At 39.8% G+C, this 25184-nt stretch overlaps 2 protein-coding genes across 9 annotated transcripts in view; one reads left to right on the top strand and one right to left on the bottom strand.

Moving 5' to 3' along the window:
• LOC110188499 (uncharacterized) overlaps positions 1–23428 on the bottom strand; it is a 53116-nt gene extending 29688 nt beyond the window's left edge. The window contains exon 1 of one of the 2 annotated variants that reach the window (XR_015270174.1): positions 23002–23428. The gene's annotated coding sequence lies outside the window, so the exon portion shown is untranslated. The remainder of the gene's footprint in view (positions 1–23001) is intronic. The other variant, XM_086826040.1, reaches the window with a different exon arrangement.
• LOC110188788 (uncharacterized) overlaps positions 1–25184 on the top strand; it is a 108866-nt gene that overhangs the window by 19867 nt on the left and 63815 nt on the right. The window contains exons 1-2 of one of the 7 annotated variants that reach the window (XM_086826032.1): positions 11012–11246; positions 23837–24032. The exons of 1 other annotated variant lie outside the window; for it this stretch is intronic. The gene's annotated coding sequence lies outside the window, so the exon portion shown is untranslated. Of the gene's footprint in view, positions 1–11011; positions 11247–23456; positions 23762–23836; positions 24033–25184 lie in introns of those variants that run through there. 5 more of the 7 variants (XM_086826035.1, XM_086826036.1, XM_086826033.1 and 2 more) reach the window with 5 other exon arrangements.

Genomic DNA, 25184 nt, shown 5'->3' with positions numbered 1-25184 from the left:
TAACTCTCAATCGTTTTCTCTCAAGCCTATCTGCTCGTCTTTCTTCTGATTCTTCCTTGTGCATCTGCATTGCTCTCAGCCGCTCAGTCTCTCGGATGGAGGCCCGTTCTTCGTCAGTCATAGTCGTAATCTTACGTTTTGCTTCTGTATTGCGATTACGACGACCCAAACTCGACTTCTTGGGTGGCATGACTTCGTTTCTTACTGAACCTTAACAAAAAAATAAAATTTTTATCTCCAATTCCTTATTTCAATATGTTTTGAATGTTTGACAGGAAATGCTTTGATTCAGCTGGCTGCCTGTAGAGGGCGGTAGATGTAAGGTAGTTTTTTGATATTTTTTTAACACCTTGGATTACGTTATCGTAATTTAATAAGGATGCCTATTTTTTTTTTAAATGAAATATAGCCTATGTCACTCAGGAATGATGTAGCTTTCCAACAGTGAAAGAATTTTTCAAATCTGCCAAGTACTTTCGGAGCCTATTCAATTCATACAAACAAACAAACAAAAAATCAAACCTTTCCTCTTTATATAATAGTATAGATATATATATATATTATATTGTTATATTGTTTAGTTATTTTAGCTTTCTGTCATTTTTGACATTTTCGAATGTACTCTGTGATATCACGAGTCATATTTTTCCAAATATAATGTCTTTTGATTTTTGCTAAAGTTTTTAAAATGCCAATATGGCCTACTTGTATGGGATCGTCATGAAATTAGACATAATGGCTTCTTTATCTTTTTGTTTATTTATTAGGGTCACCGGGTTGAGTAGCACTACTTTAAATGTTTTCAATATTTTATTGCCCATTAATTTGAAATTATCTATTGAAGTATATTTAAAGATATTTTCCCCCACTTTAAGTTGGCTGATTTTATTTATACCGGCTTGCAGTTCAAGCCTTTGGAAAAATGGACCTAAGTCTAGAATTCCATTGGGTTAAATCTTGCAGTAATTTTTCTGCCATGTTTACTTGTAATGTCACTACTTTACGTACTTCGTCATTGTTTATGACTTCATATACGTTGGGCCTAGAAGCTGTAGTTAAAGATTGCGTAGGCAATGCTTTCTCTTTATTTTCCGCGCGGATTTTCTGTCTATTCTGATATCTTGTAGTGACTTTGTTAATATTGCCAGTTATATTTTGTAGGTCGTTGATGGCTATTCTTGATAACGCATCAGCTACATAGTTGTCTTTACCCTTTAAGAACTCAACTGAGAAATCATATTCTTCTAATTCAAGCCTCATACGTGTCAGTTTAGAACTGGGATTGATCATTGAGAAGAGGTATATTAAAGGTCTATGGTCTGTTTGTATTAGGAAATGTTTTCCATATATATATGCTCTGAAATGTAATATTGCCCAGTGTATTGTAGCTAATTCCTGCTCAGTAGTACACTTATTACGTTCTTCTTTGGTGAAAGCTCTAGATGCATAAGCAATGGGAAGTTGGAGTCCATCATGGTTTTGAGTTTAAGCCGCTCCACATGCTTGTTTGCTTGCATCCGTAATTATACAGAATTTTTTATTAAAATCGGGGTATTGTAATAATGTTGGTTCCATTAGTTTGGTTTTTAAGTATTGGAATGCGTTTAGGTATTCAACTCTCCATTCAAGATTTTGCATAATCTTGTTATGTGCCGGTAATATTCGGCGAAATTTTCAATGAATCGTCTATAATAATTGCAAAAAGCTACAAAACTTCTAGCGCTGAACATTTTTCTAGATGTAACTTTAGATTGTATTTCCTGTATTTCTCAAAAACATCTGTTAAGTTTTTAAGCATATGTTTTTCGGAGCAACCTATAACTATTAAGTCATCCACATAAAGGAATGCTTGTGAAGGCTCTAATCCAGAGAATGCAATAGTCATCATCCTCTGAAATGAATTAGGCGCTATTTTTAAACCGAAATGTAATCGATGAAACGATACGAGCCATTGCTCGTTGAAAATGACGTTATATCTCTTGAACTTTTTTCGAGTTCAATTTGGAGGAATCCTGACAAAAGGTCAAGACACGAAAAATATAAAATATAAATTGCTCGCCCTAGTTGATCTAAAATGTCATCAATTCTAGGGAGCGGAAATTTATCCTTAAAAAAATTTTCTGTTTATTTGACAATAGTCAATCACTAATCGCCATTTCTTTGAATTCAAATCGGGGGATGGTTTTTTGGGGACAAGTAATAATGGGCTATTATATTCAGATACAGAAGGTTCGACTATTCCGTCGGTGATCAATTTCCCGAGTTGCTCCTGTATCTCGTTCACCTGACTGTGTGGGCTTCTATAATTTTGGACATATATCGGTTCATCATCCTTTAATCTCAGTTTCTGTTTGTAAAAATTATTCGTACTGATTGGTTCTGTTTCCAATCCGAATATATCGCTGTATTTGGTGCATAAGCTTGAGAGTTGTGACTTAAATTGTTAAGGAATCTTCTTTAATAGTTGAGATAATACAGACTTTTCTCTATTTTCATTGTTAGTTTTGACTACTTCGTAGCTCGACAGTCATTCAGTCAGTAAAGACCATGTTTAATTTCTTGGTTTGGAATCAATACACTGTCTTCTTGGGAGTTTAGTTGAATTTTTCTAATAACTTGGGATCTTGCTGGCAGAAGTATTGAGTTGTTGCCAGAACTGTATGCTATTGGCACATAAATTGGAAATTTTAGCTTATCGGGTCTGATTATAAGCCAATCTTCAGATGGCTTGAAGTTTAATTGACAGTTGTATTTCTTTATGATGTCGATTCCTAATATGCCATCGCATGAAATAGCAAAGTGTAAGTCGACGATATGAAAGTCGTGTTGGATTTTATATTCAGTTGTCTGTATCTCAATAGAGGTTAATCCTTTTGATTTGGTAATCTCCTGACTTATTCCTTTTATATCTATTATATATATATATATTTATATCTATTATATAGTTAAAGTTTATGTGATGATAGGCATCAGAATTCTCTTTGATTATTGAAATGTCTGCGCCCGTGTCTACTAGAAACACCAGTTCGTTTCCTGTAGATACGTAAATAAAAGTAACAAATATATTCTGACTGAGATTAATTGCGTGAACCGTTACATTCTCTACTGTTGGGCACTTAAAGGGTCTTGAGAGTTTCCCGATGTATTTTGAGCTACTCTCACATAATTATTGGTGTTTCTGTGGCCTCGATTTAAGTTACCACGACCTCGATTATTTCCTCTGTATTGACCTCTTCCATGATTGTTATAATTGGAACTGTTGTAGTTGTTGTAATAATTATTACGACCACGAAAGTTTCCTCTGAAACTTCCACGTCTGCGGTTACCACCACGCTGTGGATAATTTTTATAATAAAGGACAGTATTTGGTTGTCCAGTTGCTTCCGTGCAACCATTTACGAACCTGGATATGGCATCATTCATGGTGTTGAAGGTGCCAGCCTGCATAATAAGTTTTACCTTATGAATTGCGCAATTCTTTGTCATTGCCTTAACTGCAGACTGTGTAGTATAACTTCTGGCTAACTCAAGGGTTAGGCCGTCCGCTATATAAGCACTTTCTAGAGCTTTTTGTCATCTGCTCAACCGCTGATGTATATTGGTTAGCAATTTTGTTGCGTTGCTGTAGATTCATCATCTTGGCTGATAATACTTCTACAGTTTCGACTTTGACATTGCTTTTTAGTCCGGAAATGACTTCTGATATAGTAGAGTATAGTCATTTTCGACTAGATTACTGGTGATACCTTTTAGCTTTGTTTTTATTATTAAAATAGCTTATTCTTTGTGTTATTGATTCTACGATCTTCAATGCATCGAGAAAACTCGTTAAGTTTTCTGCTTTACCATCAAATACTGGTATAAGCATTGATGCAGTGTTGATAAAATCCGTAATTGACTGTGCCAGTTCGAATGTTCTTTATATTTCTTAGGCTCAGGCTTGCTAGCTGTCGACGCAGCGATAAAAGCAGCCGTTTTATATATTTTATATATAAGTTAAGTAACAATATGCAAAATGGGCAGAGAGAGATATTTATGCATGCACAAATGCATATAAGCAGTCAGTGTGGGGAACCATGCTGACTCGGCTCTAATTGGTGAATGCTAAGAGTGCATATCATATTACGTTTGCACTTGAAATGTGTGTGGGCACTTGGCATGTTGTCGCTGAGTGACAAAGGCAATGCCCTATGTACTTTATTGGCATAACAACAAAGTGTTGCCGCTTAATATTTATGTAATGTAATAATAGCGCATATGTGCATACACTACAGTGGCTCGGAAGAGGAGGTGATCCGGTTGCAAAGGAGCGTGCGCTACAAGAAGGCGGCGGGCCCGGATGCCATACCCAACAGGGCTCTAAAATTATCTATCGCGCTGCACCAGAGGGAGTTCGCCACAATGTACTCCAAGTGCCTGGAGGAGGGAATCTTTCCAGAGAGGTGGAAAAGGTAGAAGCTACTGCTTCTCTTCAAGGCGGGCAAGCCGCCGGGGGAGCCGTCCCCCTATAAGCCGATCTGCCTCACCGACACCACTGGCAAGGTATACGAGAAGATCGTGGCAGCCAGACTGCCTGCTGCCATCGAGGAGTCCGGAGGTCTTTCCCCGAGCCAGTTCGGTTTCCGGAGAGGGAGTTCCACGCTCGACGCCATTGAGATGGTCAAGGACATAGCCCGTTCGGCCATCTCGGGCAAGAATAGTGGAATGGCGGCTCCAAAAGATACTGTCTTGTGGTAACGCTGGACATAAGAAAAGCCTTCAACACCGCGGACTGGAACCGAACATTGGAGTCCCTCGTGGTCCCCTCTGGGACCCCTGCTCTGGAACACCATGTACGACAGGGTTCTGCGACTCCCTATGCCCAGTGGTACTACTGTTGCCATGTTTGCCGACGACGTGGCAGTGGTCGCAACCGCCAAGGAGCGCATCAATGCGGAGGACTTGGCGAACGAAGCGATCGAGGCATGACTTACGAGCGCTGGCCTGGAACTAGCGGCGCACAAGACAGAGGCAGTCCTGATATCGAGCAGGAAAGCGGTGGAAACGGCCGAGATCCGGGTCGGAGGAGCCGTGATCAGATCGCAAAGTGCGATTAAATACCTCGGCGTCTTAATCGACACACGGCTGTCATTCAGGGAGCACCTGGAGTATGCCCAGAAGAAGGCCAGTGGGACGGCAGGAAGTCTCGTCCGCATACTGCTCAACACTAGAGGGCCCAAGCAGATCCCTAGGAAGCTGCTGACGAGCGGAGACAAAGTCTCTCACTGTTAGGGTGGCAAGCGCATTCAGGACGGTCTCGGACGACGCCGTTCTGGATAGCCGGCATGGTCCCCCTGAGGGAGCTGGTCCGCGAGAAGGTGGAGATTCGGAGCACGCTGCAAGGACATGAAGGACCGGGAGGCGGAACTAAGGCCGAGGCGGAAAGCGCTGCAGAAGATGGAGCTACGGGAGCTGGCAGGCGAAGTGGGACGCCTCGTCTAAAGGGCGATGGACGCACAGGCTGGTCCCCAACATGACCCAGGTGCTGAGCGGACATGGCTGCTTCCGTTGTTACCTCAAGAGGTTCGGCCATGAAGATGAGTATGGTTCCCCGGAGTGCGGATAGTGTTCGAGTGCCGTCGATTCGACGATGAGAGGGCCACTCTGGAGGAGGTAGCAGGAGCTAAGATCAGGGTGGATACGCTGGTGCCGCTGATGGTCGAGACCCCAAGGATGTGGGAAGCGGCAGCTACTTTCTCTGCAAAGGTGATGAAGGCCCTTAGAGTGCTGGAGAGGGGTAGAAGGGAGCGGACGGGCTAAGAGGCATACAATTGTGCGAAGCATTGCTTTGCGGCCGTACCGCACAATATGGGTCCTTGTCCCGTTCCTAGTTCTAAGCATTTAGTTACTTTAGGTGTTTTTTCTAATCTAAAATAACATGAACAAAGTCAAATATTAAAAAAAAAAAAAACTACAGTGGCTCTGCCGTGAGGTGTGTGGCTCCGCCGTGTGTGAGGCTCCGCCGCGTTTGTGGCCCCGCCGCGTGTGTGGCTCCGCTGTGTGTGTGGCTCCTCCGCGTGTGGCTCCGCCGTGTGTGGCTCCGCCGTGTGTGTGGGTTGAATCCGTTGTGTGGCTCCGCCGTGTATTGCTTCAACTCCTGTCTTTAATTCTATTCCTAACGCTATCCTTACTGCTAATCGTACTACTAACTATACATTGTGCCCTCCTTGGGTCTTCTCCTGTCTGATTTTTATTTAGTATTTTAGATTTAGTATTTCTACTCAATACGTGGAAATTAAGCTAACTCAACACATCGGCACTTTCCACGTCACCATGAATGAGGTTATAGATAAAGATTATGCCAAGCATAGTTCAACGGTTGGCTATGGTCGGTTAGTTGATTAAGAGGAGTCTATGAGAATAGAAAGGTAATCTTTGCTTTGCATTCCAATTTAAACTGCGTAGAGCGAAAAGTAAAAAGTTCTTTTGAACCGATTCGATGCGTTTTCTATGGATGCTGTACTGAGGGCTCCAAACGCAAGATCCATACTCTATACCAATGCGACTTCTTAGTCTTCCAATATGAATACTCATATATTGTCTTGAGAGTAGGTAAGGCGTCCGCCCTCAAAATCGAGTGAAATCAGCGCTGAACAAGCGCTTCCTTCTCTACCTTATCCCACAGCGCACGGACTTGGTTAAGATGAATTTAACACGTATACTGAGATGGAATAGGCGCTGCTGGATTGCAGAATTTCAAATTGAAATGACTCAGACGGTCAGAGGTCAAAATAAATTTATTTAAAACGGATGGATCCATTATGATTTTATATATTTTGGTATTTTCGAAATGGTTTATAAGTTCGACACTTATTTATTTAGATTTAGAATTTAGGAGCCAATCGAAATTGTAGTATAGCTATAAAATAACTTAAATAGTTAGCTATTTTGAAATGTTTTAGCCTTTTAACAATACTTTTTTCAATTATTTAGAAACCTTTGATTTTCTCTAAGAAACACAACGAACAATTCATAAAAAATTGTGTCAAAATTCTGTAAATATGTGGTAATTGTCGCTTAGCGCAGAATAGCGCAAAGCTTGCCAAGTATATTTATGTTTAAATGCGTATGCTTGGACGAAACTCTGCTCAAGATAGACCGCTGTGCGGTCTTTGGAGACTGCATATCAGTTTAGTATAACATTTTTAAAATTATTATACTATCATGTCGGTATTTTTTTGATTTAATAAATTTCGGTAATTTATATAACATTTGAGTGTATGCATGTGTAGTATGCACATATATTGAATACCCACTGTACCGAGAGTACTTAAAGGGTGCGCACTGTAACACTTTGTTGCAGTGTTTATATAATCCAAGTCCCGGTCATAAACTCTAAGTGGCCGAAATATGAACCGACGTTATGACTTAGCCCGCATACAGAAAGTGCTAGAGCAGCATAATTATAACAAACGGTCCGCATATGCATACCCCTCGCGCCTCCACTTGAGAGCGCAGCCGCCGCCTGCGACAGCTACGAGACTTAGCCTTACTTAGACTTAAGAACTATTGTAAAAGAACAGATACATTTTGATCGTTGGAGCGGCACCTCAGCTGCTCCTTCTAAATAAAAACCTAACAATAATCAAACCCTGGAGTTATCCTATGACATGGCGACCGTGACAGCGATGGAAAGACATCGAGGGATTAATAGGATATACCCAGGAGGATATATATAATCAAAAAACAAGAAAGGAAGCTAACTTCGGCACACCGAAGTTTATATACCCTTGTAGATAGAACTTCTATGAATTGGAATCCATACAATATAAATTATATATATTTGTGTTAAAAACAATGAAGTGAAACAATTTCATTCACCTATACATATTATATTTGCAGTTCATTACATTCACAGATTTGCATTTTTCCTCTACATCAAACGATCGTTTGTATGGCACCTATATGATATAGTCGTCCGATTTTCATGAAATTTGACACAAAATTTAAGACTAATACAAAATGGCTATACCTCAAATTTGATGAAAATCAGCTGAAAACTGAAAAAGTTATAAATTTAATTGTATTAATTTCTCGATTGTTCCTATGGAAGCTATATGATATAGTAGTCCGATGTTCATAAAATTTTATGCAAAATTGTAGAGTATAGTAAAATGGCTATATCTTAGATTTGATCAAATTCTGTTGAAAACTGAAATTGTTATAATTTTTTTTGTAAAAATTATCCGATCATTCCTATGGCAGCTATATGATATAGTCGTCCGATCTGGCCCGTTCCGACATATATACGAGTGAGAGTATATAGAAGGCTAACTACAAAGTTTCATTCAGATAGCTTAAAAACTGAGAGACTAGTTTGCGTAGAAACGGACAGACAGACAGACGGACAGAAGGACAGACGGACAGACGGACATGACTAGATCGACTCGGCTGTTGGTCCTGATCAAGAATATATATACTTTATATAGTCGGAGGTGCCTCCTTCACTGCGTTGCAAACTTCTGACTGAAATTATAATACCCTGCAAGGGTATAAAAAAAACCCAGAAACAAAAAATTATTACACATAAATGTAAACACCTAAAATCTAAGAAAATGAAATAACAGAAAATAAATATAAAAAATATATTACGTAATTCTTTTTACAAAGTATGGCTAAACTAAAGGCATGGATTGGAACAAATTGTACGAGGAGTTATCAATAATTAAAACTAATTTTGACAGATCGTACAAGTCGCTAGCTCAGAATAGACCCATTCAAAAGAACACGGTTAGGAAACACGTTGAAATATTAGTAGAGTGCTTTAATGAAGCGCGAATGCTAATACATGATCGTTACCAACCGTTCTAAACACTCCAATAGCAGTTGACACTGCACCTGGCTCGGAATCAATAGAAACGAACGAATCTGAGTCAGAAGAACTTCCCAAAGTAAACCCCATAATAGAAGATGAAGATTTGAATAATCTTACTATTCCGTCGGTATACACTGATCTGGATAATTCTACAGATTCAGATACTTCGAGTGTAATAGAAAACAAAATAGGTAATTCCATCACAATGGCACAATCAAATATTGATTTTATTAATACAGCATCTAAGCTTATACCAGTTTTTGACGGTAAGGCTGAAAATTTAACAAGTTTAATTGATGCTTTACAAATAATACAATCAATAAAAGGCGAGCACGAAGAATTAGCTGTCACCATTATTAAAACAAAGCTAAAAGGTGTCGCCAGGAATCTAATCGGTAATGAAACAACAATTACTGAGGTGATTGCCAGACTAAGAAGCAACGTCAAAGGCGAAACTGTTGAGGTATTATCAGCGAAGCTGATGAACCTACAGCAGCGCAATAAAACTGCTAACTAATACACACAAGAAATTGAGCAGATGACGAAAGCCTTAGAAGGTGCATATAATATATCAGATGGTTTACCCTTAGAGCTAGCCAGGAGTTATTCCATGCAGCAAGCAGTCATAGCAATGACTAAAAATTGCACAATCGATAAGGTAAAACTTATCATGCAAGCTGGCACATTCAGTACTATGGAACGAAGTCGTTTCCAAATTTGTCAATAGTTGCACTGAAGCAACTGGGCAGTCAAACACTGTCCTATATTATCAGAATTATCCACAGCGCGGCTCAAATCGCGAACGTGAAAGTTACAGAGGTAGTTTTCGTGGTAATCACAATAACTACAACCACAATAACTACAACAACGATAATTATAACAACAATTATCAAAAGTGGCAGTGGTAACTCGAACCGAGGCCACAATAGCAATAACCAAGGCAATGTAAGAATGACCCAAAATAATAACCAAAACACATCGGAAAACTCCCAAAACCCTTTAAATACTCAACAATAAATGAAATCAGAGTTCACACCATTAATCTCAGCTAAAATATATTCGTTTCATTTTTTAATGTAGCTACTGGGAAAGAACTTATATTTTTAATAGACACAGGTGCAGACATTTCCATTTTAAAAGAAACTTCGGATAACATCCAAGATGATTACATCATAGACATAAAAGGCATAAGTCAAGCTATAATAAAATCCAATGGTTTAGTTTCTATAGAGATACAGACAACCAAATACATAATTCCACACGATTTTCATATCCTTAATTTACATTTCCCAATTCCATGCGATGGAATAATAGGCATCGACTTTATCAAAAAATACAACTGTCAATTAGACTTCAAGCCATCTGAAGATTGGCTTATAATTAGACCCAATAATTTAAAATTCCCAATTAAATTACCAATAGCTCATAGTTCTGGCAATAATTCAATACTTCTGCCAGCAAGATCCCAAGTTATTCGGAAAATTGAACTTAATTCAAAAGCAGACAGTGTATTAATTCCAAATCAGGAAATTCAACATGGTATTTAAGACTATTAAACACAACAAATACCGACCAAGTAGTGAGTACAGATAATCTAACATATGAATCACTTTCGAACTACGATGTAGTCAACACAAATCCAGACAATAAAAAAAAATCCGTACTATCACAACTATCAAAAAACTTCCCTCCACAGTTCAAGTCTCAGCTAGAGGTGGAGAACTATCGATAGTCGTCGCCATCGATAGTGAGCGATTATTTTTCTCAAACCATCGATAGTGTCGATAGTACTATCGGTAGTGTTATGCTTTTTAATTTTTAGATGTAAAAAAAGCTATAAAATGAAATTTGAACAAAACTTTATTATATTTTTAGCTCCTTAAAAATAAAAAATTAATTAATTTATTTATTTTTTTGATTAGGGATTGTATAAAAAGTACATCGTCGAACTGTGTATTCGAGCGGAAAAGATGTACAAAACTAATTCTTTTTTAAAAAGAGCATTAGGAGATTTTTACTTTCAGCTATACTTTAGCTTTTCACTATATTTTGGCGTTCCACTTTCAACTTTATTTTTTCTTTGTGATGTGATAAGCCGCGTGCAAAACTATCGATAGTGCAGGGCTGCCATCGATGGCGGTGCTATAGCGCAAAACCATCGATAGTGTCGATAGTGCCATCGATAGTTCTCCACCTCTACTTTGTTGCAGTGTTTACATAATCCAAGTCCCGGTCATAAACTCTAAGTGGCTGAAATATGAACCGATCGTTATGAATTATCCCGCACACAGAAAGTGCTAGTGTCAGCATAATCATAACAAACGGTCCGCATATGCAAATTATTTAATTGTCCGAGCCGGCTGGCGGATCCTTTGCGGCAGGGATAGAACCGGTAGGTAATATATCCGTGGGGGGCTGGCAGTATGGTACTGCCGCTGGTTGACTATTGGTGACCACCAAGGTTGGCAGCCACTGGGGAGTCGGGTGGTCGCTTCGACTCCTTTGCTTCTTCCGAAGTATACGGTGGGAGATACTTATCTCCGTTGTCACGGCCCTTACGGCACGATAACCAAATTCAATAATCAGAATAATGTAACGTCTAAGGCCGGAATTGTATATTCGAGCTGGTGCTCTTTATTCCAAATCCAAATTAAAACTAAACTTAAGATTGAACAAAAGCTCATGCATAGCCTGATGCCCGTGGCAGACCGCTGACCTTGCACATTTTGCAGAAGTCATACGATCGCTGTCAGCCAATGAAAAGGAGCCACGACTAGGATTGGCACAATGTGCTGGCTCAGGTCTAGGGCCAATAAGGCGGACCCAATTTAGGGTGGACCATGCATGAGGGAGAAGTGTAATGATAATGAAAATGGATTAATACTAGAGAATGATAAACATGATAAATGATTAATATTAACAAAGGAAATAAGAACTGGCCTGCTCAGCCTAAGCTGGGAGTTGGTTGTTAACTACTCCCCCCTTAAATTAGACGCCGTCCTCGGTGACAGCCAGTTCGTCGATGGACTTTTGTAGCTGGGCTGCCTCTCGTTTGCGCCTGCAGTGTTGTTGGAGCAGGACCAAGCAGCATAGCGTGAGGCTGACGGCAACTCCTGCGGCGAACCAAATCCTCGGGGTACCTCCATCTGACACGTCCTCTCGGAGCTCATGCATTAAACGCAGGTTATGCTCATTCATACGCTGTAGCAATGGCAGACTCAGTATGTGATCGTGTCCCGTGATGTTAATTAAGGGGGAGGCCGCAATACCCGGGCTCATATTCACCGAGTGGTTGGAGTTCAAATATACGGAGTCGTTGATCACCGCCTTTCTCTCAAAGGTGATGAGGTGGGTCCCTATTATGGTTGTTGAGGGACCGTCATCGATGGTAATCCTCGTCAGATTCTCATTAACGATAATTACTCCGTCGTCCACAATTGTAAGGGGTTCCAGATTGCTGGGCCGCGTCCGGCATGTAGTCGCCCCGCCTGCATGTGGTCAAGTTGGTAGAAGTGCAATCGGAGACTGCTAGGATTCCGTCATCACATTCCGCTACGATGTTGTTTTCTATTTGTAGCATAGTATGGTAGTGTGCGACAGGGAAGAGCAGGACTTTTTTACAAATACGCTTAACTCTAGGATACTGGACTATAATGTGGACAAGAACATTATTTTGAAGAATTTTAATCTTAGATACATCCATAAGGCTAACTATTGGGACCTCTGTGAGCTGTTCGTCAAAAATAGCCTTTAGGTCATTGTGATTGAAAATGGTAGGATTGATTATATTATTTTTAGCAAGAGTGATGGTGATCATACAATTTTGGATTTCTAATATTAACATTCTATTCCTGGCAAGGAGTGTTTCATACAAATGGCCTGAGTCGACAAGCCCGTCCCTCTTCTCCCTGAGGATCTTGTTTACTGTGTCTGTGAGTAGGTTGATGTGCTTCTGTGTCTCTGTGTTAATTATAACCTGTCTAGTATTAGCCTCGATAAGCGACGCTTGGTTGGTGTTGATTCTACTTAAATCGTCCGCGTCGGGTGTACCCGCCACGACCTTAAGGACTGAGTCCAAAAAATCAAGGCTCCTGGCCATTATATGATGTATCCTATGTTTCTCCAATAGGTTTTGAGCATGCTCAATGTCCACTTCCAGCAGCTTCTACATATGGGACTGTCGGAACAGTTCCAGCATTCTGATTGTGGAGTCGATTATGAAACTCGGACAGATTTGTCGAGTGCCTGACCAGGCCGTACTGTTCCCATATTAAGACATTGCCATCTAGCACCGGAATGTATTTAGTGTGCGAGAAATCAGTGATTCTCGCGCTCGCGGTGGACAGCATTATGATGGATATAATGGAGAGCCTGTGGGGATTTAGCAAAGATTGGGTTTTAATATAAGGGCGAATGTGGCGAGTGGAGTGCCTACCTAATGTTGTCCTTATGGACCACCCTCCCCTTAATGAGAACAGATGTTCCCAGATCTGCTTCTACGCGCTCTTCTGAATAGAGCGGTGTCAATTTATTCCCTAATCTTTTGTTGTTGCGAAGGTGTACTCTTTCGCCGACTTCGAAGATTCTGTTTTGCGTAGAAGGATTAACCCTGTCTAGGTTGGATTGTTGTGCTTTGTCAATCATGGCTTTAATTGACAGATTCATCTCATACCTGCTTGCGTGAATGACCTCTACCGGCCTAGACTCTGTGACCGAATGTAGCGACCTGTTGTATTCTATAGTAGACCTCAATATTAGTTCCACAGTGTCCTCAATTTTTTTTTATCAATTTTGAGGCATCTGGCAATTTCCGCCAGAGTACTGTGAAATCTCTCAACTTGGCCATTGGAGCTACTGTGTAGCGGTGGCGCATTGACAACGTCGATGCTGTATTGGTTTTTCAGCAATAATGTGATTATCTCCGAGTTAAAGGAGGCCTCATTGTCGCAGTATATGGTCTTGGTGTTAGAGTAAAAATTTACTAACTGAAGAATAGGTGCTCGTACATCTATTATTGCCCTAGAAGTCAAGGGCTGTACGATAGCGAATTTGGAAAATTTATCAATGCAAGTTAAGAAAATTTTTTTTGGCGGTCGAAAAAATGTCGATATGCAACATTTCCCCAACGTATGATGGGATGGGCGTAGTTCCCAATTCCTGTTTCTTCGGATGGCGGTCGTATTTGGCTTTATTGCAGACCTTGCAATTTGCGACCACTTCGCTAGCTAATTTTGACATGTTCGGGAAGTAATAATCCCGGAGAATTTGTTTTGCGTTCTCCTGGGCAACCCCATGGGCGCGATTGTGCTCGGTGTTAGTGATTTCCAACTGTTCATTAGCGTTGGTTATGTCACTGACAAAGGTTTTACAATGCCAGAACTTTGTCGCAGGAAATTCCTGCCTCAAGGCATGTTGGATGCGAGCCAGGGTAGGGAAATCGCAGTGAATCGCGTTCACAACGTTGGCGTTGATGATCTCTTTAACGGATTCAACAAGCAACTCCTTGTTATTAAAATTGATGATATGGCGAGTTCTATTTCCGAAGACTATGAAATCTCGCCGAAGCGGTTGATCCGCTTCTTCCAAAATAATTTGGTTTCTAAAGCAGTTAAGAGGTTTGTCTGTGGTCTCAATGGTGTACGAAAGCGAAAGCTCACTATGCACCGTGGCCGCGTCAGGCTGGACTTCAGCTTCTAAGTTATTCAGGGGTTGCCTCGATAATGCGTCAGCTACCAGGTTTTGTTTTCCTGGTGTGTAAAATACTTTCCCATTGTTCTCATCAATGAATGCTTTCCATCGCTTGATTTTAGCGTTGGTATTTTTGTCGGATACCGCATACGTGAGAGGTTGGTGGTCTGTGAAGATCCGTACCTCATTGTTACCGTACAGGTAATTCTGGAGTTTGCCTATTGCCCAGACTATCGCCAATAATTCTCTTTCGTTGGTGGCGTAGTTCAGCTCGCAGTCTTTTAGCGTGCGTGAAATCATGGTAATAGGTCTTTTATTCTGGGATAGTACCGCGCCTATTCCACTCGCTGAGGCGTCAGTAGTTAAGTCAAACGGTGATTTAAAATCAGGGTATGTCAATATGACATCTTTGGATGCCAAAATGTTACGAAGGTGGTCGAATTCATTTCGCTGGGTTTCATTAAACCTGACAGCTACTTTTTTCGACATATTCTTCCTGACCGTCCCGTTTTCCCCCTTGAGGATGGCGGTTAGGGGTCTAGCAATAGATGCAAAATTTTTACAAAGCTTCTGTAATAGCTCGCCAGGCCTAGGAAGGACCTGAGGCTAAACAGATTTTTTGGTTCCGGGAACTCTTTTATTGCCCTAACCTTTTCTGGGTCTGTTTTTGTCCCTCCTCTGGTGACAATGAACCTTAGGAACTCAACGCTCTCTTTAAAGAACTTTGTTTTTTCTCGTACCACCATGTTGGCATTGAGTAGGCGCTTAAGCACCGTGTCAATATGCTTGACGTGTTCCGTTTCATTTTCGGAGAAGATGATAACATCGTCAACGTAGACGTAGCAAATTTTGCCGATTTCTTCCCGCAGCACATTGTCGATGGCTCTTTGGAAAATACTCCCTGCGTTTTTTAGGCCGAAGGGTAGTCGGCAGAATTCGTACTTCCCACCATTAACTGAGAACGAGGTCTTCTCTCTGTCCTTTTCAGCCAGGTATATTTGGTAGTACCCTGACTTCAGGTCTAGGGTAGTAAAAAATTTGGTTTTTCCCAAGTTCGCTAAAATCATGGATATGCTCGGCATGGGATCGGCGATCGGCGACTGTTCGCTCGTTCAGCTTCCTGAAGTCGATTACTAATCGCTTCTTTTTACTGCCATTATCATCAGTCCCTTTTTTGTCAACTACCCAGGCAGGGCTGTTGTATGGGGATCTGGACGGCCTGATTATGCTATTTTGTAGCAGCTCATTGATTTCATTGTTTACAAAGTCTGCTGCCCCCATAGGATAGGGGTATAACTTGGAGTAGACAGGTTCGTCACTCGTAGTTCGAATAGTAGCGATGACCGATGTGTTGAAGGTGAGCGCCTCGTTAGAGGTTGAAAACACCTTAATTCTTTTCAGAATAGTTTTTTTGAATTCGGCTTTAGCCGAACTTGGCACCACTATGTCATCGATTTTTGTAAAGTTGACATTTTGACAGTCAAAAAATTTGAGCTTTTCGGTGACATTTGCTGCTTATGTATCTTCCAGCTTGGTATTGAGATATTTCATCGACAACTCGTACTGCATTGCTGTCCCCATTTTCTGCCTGAACACCAAAAACTGCCATATCGCTGCCTTTATTCACGTACTTGCAGTTATATTTAATCGATTTCACGGAATTGCAATATTCTACGTTGATGTGCGCTTTGTATGATTTTGACAATAGTGGTGAGTATGGAACCACCCAACGATTGTCTACCTCAATATCACCAATTCTCATGTTTAAAGTTGCCGAAGTCCCTCCATCTTCAGTTGACCGTCTCCTATACAGAGGATATCCATCGTCCCCTGTTACGGTGTTGGCTGTAAATGCTCGAGGATATCGCTTGGAACACTTCCCGTCTACCATTCATGTTGAACATGGGTTGAGGGTACCACAATGGCCATGGATCATGTTCTTGATGACAACTTCATGCAAATCCGTATCAACCTCGGCCCGTGGAAGCGCATATAACATCGTCGATTTCGTCTGGAGTAATTTTATCATACAGCCAAATAAGTATGTGCGCATGCGGCAATCCTCTCTTCTGCCATTCTACTGAATACATCCAGCACCGCACAGATCCAAAAACTCCATGTTTCACAATAAAATCCATCAGTGGCTTGAGCTTTTGTCTGAAAACACGGGCTGTGATGTCATGCCTATCCCTATATGATTGTCCAGGAAATAACAGCTGTACTATCTCGTCCCAAGCTGGATTGCATGTGAAGGTGATAAATAAATCTGGACGGCCGTAGCAACGAACATATGCCATGGCATCTTGAGCATATTCATGCATGTGGCGTGGACTACCTATGTATGAGGATGGCAAAATCGTGAGCTTTCCAACGTTGGTTGTATTACGGTCATTCATCACAGCATCCCGCAAATGGATATATTCCTCGGACCGAAGTTTCGTCTGATTCAATCGAAGGAGCCTGACAGTATATGCAGACCTGATGCATCCGGCCAATAACGACATTGCGATTCGAGCTGTAATCAACAGTTGGATTATATCTGAATGCAAGACGATTGTATTGCAGGTTTTGATCTGCTGCAAGCTGTAAACGCGCTTCAGCTACCCTTGCCCTGCCGCGTTCATTATTTTGAGAGTGAATCAAATCGATTGCTGCAGAACGCGACTGCCTAACTCTCTTTTCTCTCAAGCCTATCTGCTCGTCTTTCTGCTGATTCCTCGTTGGCCATCTGCATTGCTTTCAGCCGCTCAGTCTCTCGAATGCAGGCCCGTTCTTCGTCAGTCATATTCGTAATCTTACGTCTTTTTGCTTCTGTATTGCGAGTACGACGACCCAAACTCGACTTCTTGGGTGGCATGACTTCGTTTCTTACTGAACCTTAACAAAAAAAAAAAATTTTTTATCTCCAATTCCTTATTTCAATATGTTTTGAATGTTTGACAGAAAATGCTTTGATTCAGCTGGCTGCCTGTAGAGGGCGTAGCAGTAGAGGCACGGGGAAACGCTAAAAAATAGATATATTCGCAACCGCAGATAAGCTATCAACATCAAAAGTAGTCAATAACCGAGCTGGAACCTCAACGCATGTTCTCTAAAAATTTGGGCTTAAACGGTTCAGAACTTTTCAAGTTTCTTCTTTTAATATGTTTTGAATGTTTGACAGGAAATGCTTCGACTCAGCTGGCTGCCTGTAGAGGGCGCAGCAGTAGGGGCACGGGGAAACGCTAAAAAAATTGATATATTCGCAATCGCAGATAAGCTATAAGCATCAAAAGTAGACAATAACCGAGCTGGAACCTAAACGCATGTTGTGTAAAAATTTGGGCTTAAACGGTTCAAAACTTTTCAAGTCTATGAAGGAAGTAGACACGAACAGAGCATTTATATATATATAGATTAACTTAAATTTTCTATTTTGTGTCAATAACTTCCCGTTCACTTCGCGTGTGCATACAGCTATTGGTTTTATTTTCCACTTTAGTTGCGCTGTTAATGCTAGCTTTTACATAATTTGCATTCCTTTTTGTGCCTTCTTCGTTTTACTTTTGTTTGCGCCGTCGCAATAGCTAGACGGCAGCATGTAGACGGACCCCAACCACCCGCAACGGGCTCTTAGCAACAGCTTTCTTCGGAACAGCCCCCGCCCTCAGCATTAATTCCTAAAGTGCTGAGATTGAGCGCTAGGAAAGATTCTGTACCCGAATGTGCAGCGGGAGTGCCCGTACCGCCGGTGATTTCTGTTTTGCTCCCTGGGGGTCACAAATATTGACCCCTCAAAGTCCCGTGCATATTAATATATTTGCCCCGTGTGTTAGGCCCAAATGCCCTGCCAAAAGCTCTTATAGCGGTTCCACCGACGAGACATATTTTTGTTTCGCGACTCTCCCCTGATCAAACATCGGAAGATGTTCCCGCCTTTATACAAGGCAACACCAGAGCCGATAAAATAAAGATTAAGGTGGAAAATTTTAAATTTTCTTACGCTAGGGATATTTCATCTTTCAAAATAAATGTTCCTAGCGAGCTCCTTTACACTATTTGCTCTCCCAACTTCTGGCCTTACCGTGCTGAACGCGCAGTGTTATAAAAACTATTTGACTCGTTGTAGGGCCCAGTTATCACAGGACCCAAAACAGTTTTATAATTTTGTTAACACTAAACGTAAGCCTAAAACAAATATATATTTTATAAAGGGCCTCCATAATAATTTTCAGACAAATGTAATCTATACTGATTTCAGTAAAGCATTTGACTCTTTTAACCATTCTCTCCTCGTAAGATAACTCGATTTAATGGCTTTTCCAAGTGATCTTCTTAATTGGATCGCAAGTTATCTAAATGGCAGGACGTAAAAGGTCCTCTTTAAGAATAATTTATCTACTGTTCTAAGGGTTACATCTGGTGTCCCGCAAGGAAGCCATTCGGGACCCTTTTTGCTTACATTATTTATGAATGACCTTCACAAAGTCTTGACTAACTCCAGAGTGCTTGTGTACGCGGATGACGTCAAGCTTTGCGTGCAATACAATGACGTCGCCTGCCAGTCGGATTTACAAACAGATCTCAATCATTTTCAAACTTGGTGCCGTGTAAACTTATTAAACTTAAACGGCTCGAAATGCAATCTAATGACATTCTCTCGTGTCGTTCCTAAGCTTTGTACTTACACGCTGAACTGCTACTCTTTGGAAAAAATTAATTCAGTTTATGATTTGAGCGTCCGCTTGGACCCAAAACTTGACTTTATTCATCATATTTCATCTCTAGTGAATAGAGCCAGGGGTGTGCTTGGATTTATTAACCGGTGGTCAAAGGAATTCAATGACCTTGCCTATGTCACTAAATTGTTATATACCTCTTTAGTTCGTCCTATCTTAGAATATGGATGCTGCGTTTAGAGCCCTCAGTACGGCGTCCATAGTAAACGCATCGAGTCTGTTCAAATAACTTTTTACTTTTCGCTCTCCGCGGTTTAAATTGGGATGCAAACCAAAGATTACCTTCCTATTCAAATAGACTCCTCTTAATAAACTTACCGTGCTTAGCCAATCGTAGTAATAACCTTTATTTATAACCTTATCCATGGTGATATAGCCTTTCCAAATTAAAATCTTTAATACTAACACACTTAGAAAGCATGCAAGCTAACAATATGGCAGCCCGCCGGTTGTCAATTTCCTCGTATATTGTCCTATTTTTTGAATCGCGCCTACTAACAAACCCAAACAGGCACGTTTTTGGTGTCATACGGGCCACTTGAGTGTACTGACCGTAGTGCATCAACGTCCATTAAAAAACCTGGGCGTTCCACAGTTAGCTTCCCTTTTTGTTAAAATATAAACTCTTTCAATAGAAATCAATACATTTAATATTATTTAATATTATTTAATAATATTTAATCAGCATCGACAGCCGAGTCAATCTAGCCATGTGCGTCTGTCAGTTCTACGCAAACTAGTCTGTCAGTTTTAAAGGTATCTTCATAAAACTTTGCAGTTAGTCTTCTATATACTCACTCGTATTTGTCGAAACGGGTTGTATCGGAGGATTATATCATAAAGCTGCCATAGGAACAAGCAGAAAAAAAAAATTAAAATATTTTTTTTCCTTCAAGGTTTTGTAATATTTGTAATAAACTAATGTAGCAAGCAGTCACACTATCTAAATCATATACTTCGGCAACTTTAAACATGAGAATTGGTGATATTGAGGTAGACAATCGTTGGGTGGTTCCATACTCAACACTATTGTCAAAATCATACAAAGCGCACATCAACGTAGAATATTGCAATTCCGTGAAATCGATTAAATATAACTGCAAGTACGTGAATAAAGGCAGCGATATGGCAGTTTTTGGTGTTCAGGCAGAAAATGGGGACAGCAATGCAGTACGAGTTGTCGATGAAATCTCTCAATACCAAGCTGGAAGATACATAAGCAGCAACGAGGCTGCATGGCGAATTTTTTCGCTCCCAATTCTTGAACGCTATCCAGCTGTAGTTCACTTGGCAGTCAATTTGAAGAATGGTCAACGTGTCTATTTCACAGAACTAAATGTGCAAGAAAGAGTCCTAAATCCGCCTACGACAACTCTGACTGCCTTCTTCACCTTATGCCAGGAAGATGCTTTTGCCATAACCTTGATGTATTCAGAAGTGCCCTCTTAACCACAATATGCCACAGAGAAACGTGGCAGGATATAGCTAGTATATAATAGATATATAAGAGTAAGAGTAAATAGAAGCTGTTATAGCCAATTTCGGCCCAGCTGTACCACCCAATAAATATCGATAGAATTCAATCGGTAGATCTCGGTGGCATGCACCACCTTATGGAGGAAAAGGTTCTTGGACTGAAATGGTTCGAAACTGAAACAACAGGGTTCCAACCAGAAAACTAAAGATAAGGTGAAAGGAACTAAACCACAAGGAGAATATAGCGGTTGATTGGTTGAAAGCTAAGCGAGCGAGCCGGTCATAAGTTTTGAAATCAGTATTACATTTTTAAACAAAAAATTAAATAATTCTGTGCGCGTGCGCTTAAGACGATACAGCTTTAAATTTGTGAAATAAATTTGGCGGAAGGCTGAGGAGTCATTTCGACGTTTGGAAAGGATCAGTGAGGAAGGGAAGCCTGCTCGAGGAAACTCAAAAGATGAGTGGTCGTGGTACGGAGTTGAAGCCCTAATATCATGGCCCTCATTTCCAGGCTCGAGCAGACCCGCAGTTAAATAGAAATTTGTAACAAAAAAGAATTGTTGACAAAGGCCGACACGCCTTCCGAGTGGCGACACCGGCAGCTTTTAGCTTCAGTCAAATTTTTTTAGTATTAGGTTAAATTTTTGTTTTTTTTTTTGTTGTTTGTGGAAATTTGTTTTCTTATTAAACTATTTATTTATATAACGTCTTTATATAATTGTCACATTTGTTTATCGGTTTTTTTATTTTATATATTTATTTATTATTTATTTTATTATTTATTATATATTTTATTTCATATTTATTACACATTTATTCCTTATTTATTGTATATTTGATTATTTATTTACCTACCTATATACTCGAATCTATGATTTTTTGTTTTGTTCTTGCCAATATTTGTTTAATTACCCATATTTAAAATACTTCAGTCGGTGCAGCAGTGAACCTTTGTTTTTGTGGATTTTTTGGTTTGGTTTTTGGATTTTATTTTTCTTTATCGTCTATATTTCCCCTAAGACCCCTCCTTGAGAGCCCAGTCAGACATTGTTTCATGCGGTGAGCGATTTTGGATAGAAAACTATGTCGAGCAGGGATGGCCTTATGCATGGTCCCCAGTTCAGCAATGCGGCAAGTGCGGCATACAGGTACCAGAATCAAACGCTACTCCGTTCAACGGAGAGTTCGGTGACGGTAAAGACAAATATCAAGCGAGCAAAAAAATAAATGTCCTAAAGGGTTTGCAAGTTTTTGTCCATCTCACACGCGATATGCACATGTGTGTATACCGCCGACGCAATTTCAGTTGTTAAACATTAAGAGTGTGAGTATGCTTGAAATTGTAAAAAAAATCAGCTTGTAAAAAAGTAAAAGCGTCATATACGTTTTATTGTTTTAAATTGAATTTTTTTTTTTGAATTTTTTCCATACCAGTCATGATGAATTTCATGAACCGAGCAGCGACGGCTGCACCATGCACTACCCGGCTCACTCATGAATAAAAGCCAATGAGAACTTTACGTAAAGGGTGGGTCCTATCCACAGGAAAGTCAAAGGGTTCGCATGAATGTTGATGATTCATCGATTAATGGCCATATAAATTGTTGATATGTCCTAGGCTGTCATGAACAACAATTCATCGACTATTAATCAATGATTCATCAACAAATTCATCAAAAATTCATCGATGATTCATCAACAATTCATCAACGGCTGTGTCATGGTACTGTCGATGACTGCCGTCTAAACTACCGTCGTAACTGTATCGTGGGCAGGTCGTCGAAGTAGAAGTCGCAGTCGGCAGAACGTCGACTTAGTAAAAGTCGCAGTCGGCAGAGCGTCGCCTCGGTAGAAGTCGCAATCGGCGCTTTGATGACAGTGGCCTATTGATGACATGTGGTACTGCAGGGTAGTGGTGTCTTTGTTTGGAACAAACCGCGCGGTGTATAGTGTTGTTTAATGTCGAGTATAGATAAAATTTATTGTTGACTGTGGCGGGCAGGATTAGGGTATCTATGGCCCGAAGAAAGAGCTAGACGGTGCCAGCCCAAATGCCACGGAGGTCCTTTAAAAGGAATATAATAAAGACTAACTGCAAAGTTTCATTCGAAACTGAGAGGCTAGTTTGCGTAGAAAAAAACAGGACAGACTAACATGGCTAGATCGACTCGACTGTTTATCGTGATTAAGAATATATATACCTTAAACTTAATAATATCCTGCAAGGGTAAAACAAATCATCAAATGCTTAAAGTGTCTTACGTTTTAAGTTGAGCCAGTTTTCCAAAAAGTATGAATTTATTCTTTCTCCGTACTTAACTAATGACATGCAATCTCCTTAGATTTAGATATCTTGTCACCGTACAATCCTATAAAATGGGGCTCGCGAACAGTCGTTCTAAGCTATTTGTTTTTCGCTCTTTATCACTGCTTTAAAGCGGTGTTTTTCTTTTGCCGTACCGTACCGTACTTTTTATTAAAATGGGAAAAACTTCTTTTCAGACCTGTGTTAAAATTGTATTCTTTTACGTTTATGGTCGTCCCACAAACTGTAACTTGCAAATGATATGCACGGTAATGGTTCTTATTTTGAAATTGTAGCAAAACAGCAAAAATTATTTTGAGTTTATTGTCTTGGATTTTAGCTCGTTGTTGTAGCAGCTGTGTCTAAGCTCTGTTTCTAGAGACACTTTCACGGCCATTGTTATCGATTACATGTTGAGGACGAGAATTGCAAGGACGAGTATAAGCAGTGTTTTAAACCCGACTAAAAGCATAGCTAAAGCGAACAGCAAGACATTCGTCTTTAGAAACAGTATTTTTATATAAATCCCCTGCTTCGCCTTTATCTTTATCATAGAGTAAATCTTCTTCGTTTCGCGTACAAGTTTACATATAATGCATTTTAGACCTTGATAGTTTAAGACAGGAACCAATTCAGTATTTTTTAGGAACATTTGTGTAAAATTCCAAAGGAGTCAATGTTGTGGATTGATTCCTTGTTAATGAATAGCTTTCGGTTGTAAATAAATAAAATATATAGTAAAGATTTAGAAATAATTGTTCAACTCATTAAATTTTTATTTTGTGGTTTCAGTGAATGTATCAACGACCAATTTTTTCGGAAAACACATGGAATAATAATAATAATAAAGCCACATATCCAATGTACTTATTATTATATTATATGCAATAAAAAAAATATTTTTTTAATTTCAAGAAGAGTTATCGTTTATAAGTCCTTGATTTTGCAAAACATTATTCAGTTACAGTAAAAGGAAAGCCAAATTTAGGTAAGTTTACTTTTATAAATATACATACATATGTATACATACATATGTATGTATGTATCTTATGAGAAATTTGTCTTATTGTAAATAAAAAAAAATCAACAATCGTTCATACACGTTGATAAGCATATAAACATAAATATACACATATTTATGTCTGTATGTATATACACTCTCATATTAATTTGTCTGTTTTGAAAAATAAGTACATTTATATCTGCATATGTATGTATACATACATATGCATAAAATTTCACATATGTGTGTAAATTATACAGGTGCCAATCAAAAATGAGTACACTTCATACAGTTTATTGTTAACATACATACATATGTATTTACCTATGTATATGTATGTATTTATGTATATTTTTGTATATATATGTATGTATATACATATACATATGTATGTACCTATATGTATGTATTTATGTATATTTTTTATATATATGTATGTATGTACATACATATGTATGTATCTAAACGCTCATACTAATTTGTCTATTTTGAAAAATAAATACGTTTATATGCATATGCACCCTGCAGTACCTGTCATCAGTAATTCATCAACGTTTCAACAATAGTCAAGGGGGTGCTGTTGATGATTCATCGATGAAATACGTAGCTGTACCCTGCCACGTTTCTCTGTGGCATATTGTGGTTAAGAGGGCACTTCTGAATACATCAATGTTCCGGCAAAATCATCTTCCTGGCATAAGGTGAAGAAGGCAGTCAGAGTTGTCGCTGGCGGATTCAGGACTCTTTCTTGCACATTTCTTTCTGTGAAATAGATACGTTGACCATTCTCCAAATGGACTGCCAAGTGAACTAAAGCTGGATAGCGTTCATGAATGGGGAACGAACAAATTCTCCATGCAACCTCGTTGCTGCTTTTGTATCTTCCAGCCTGGTATTGAGATATTTCATCGACAACTCGTACTGCATTGCTGTCCCCATTTTCTGCCTGAACACCAAAAACTGCCATATCGCTGCCTTTATTCACGTACTTGCAGATATATTTAATCGATTTCACGGAATTGCAATATTCTACGTTGATGTGCGCTTTGTATGATTTTGACAATAGTGTTGAGTATGGAACCACCCAACGATTGTCTACCTCAATATCACCAATTCTCATGTTTAAAGTTGCCGAAG

The sequence above is a fragment of the Drosophila serrata genome, unplaced genomic scaffold (genome assembly GCF_035046125.1).
Source record: "Drosophila serrata isolate PLE 108 unplaced genomic scaffold, ASM3504612v1 contig_125, whole genome shotgun sequence".
Taxonomy (NCBI): domain Eukaryota; kingdom Metazoa; phylum Arthropoda; class Insecta; order Diptera; family Drosophilidae; genus Drosophila; species Drosophila serrata.
The sequence above is the reverse complement of the archived record's forward strand: the minus strand, read 5'-3'. Positions and strand labels throughout refer to the sequence as shown.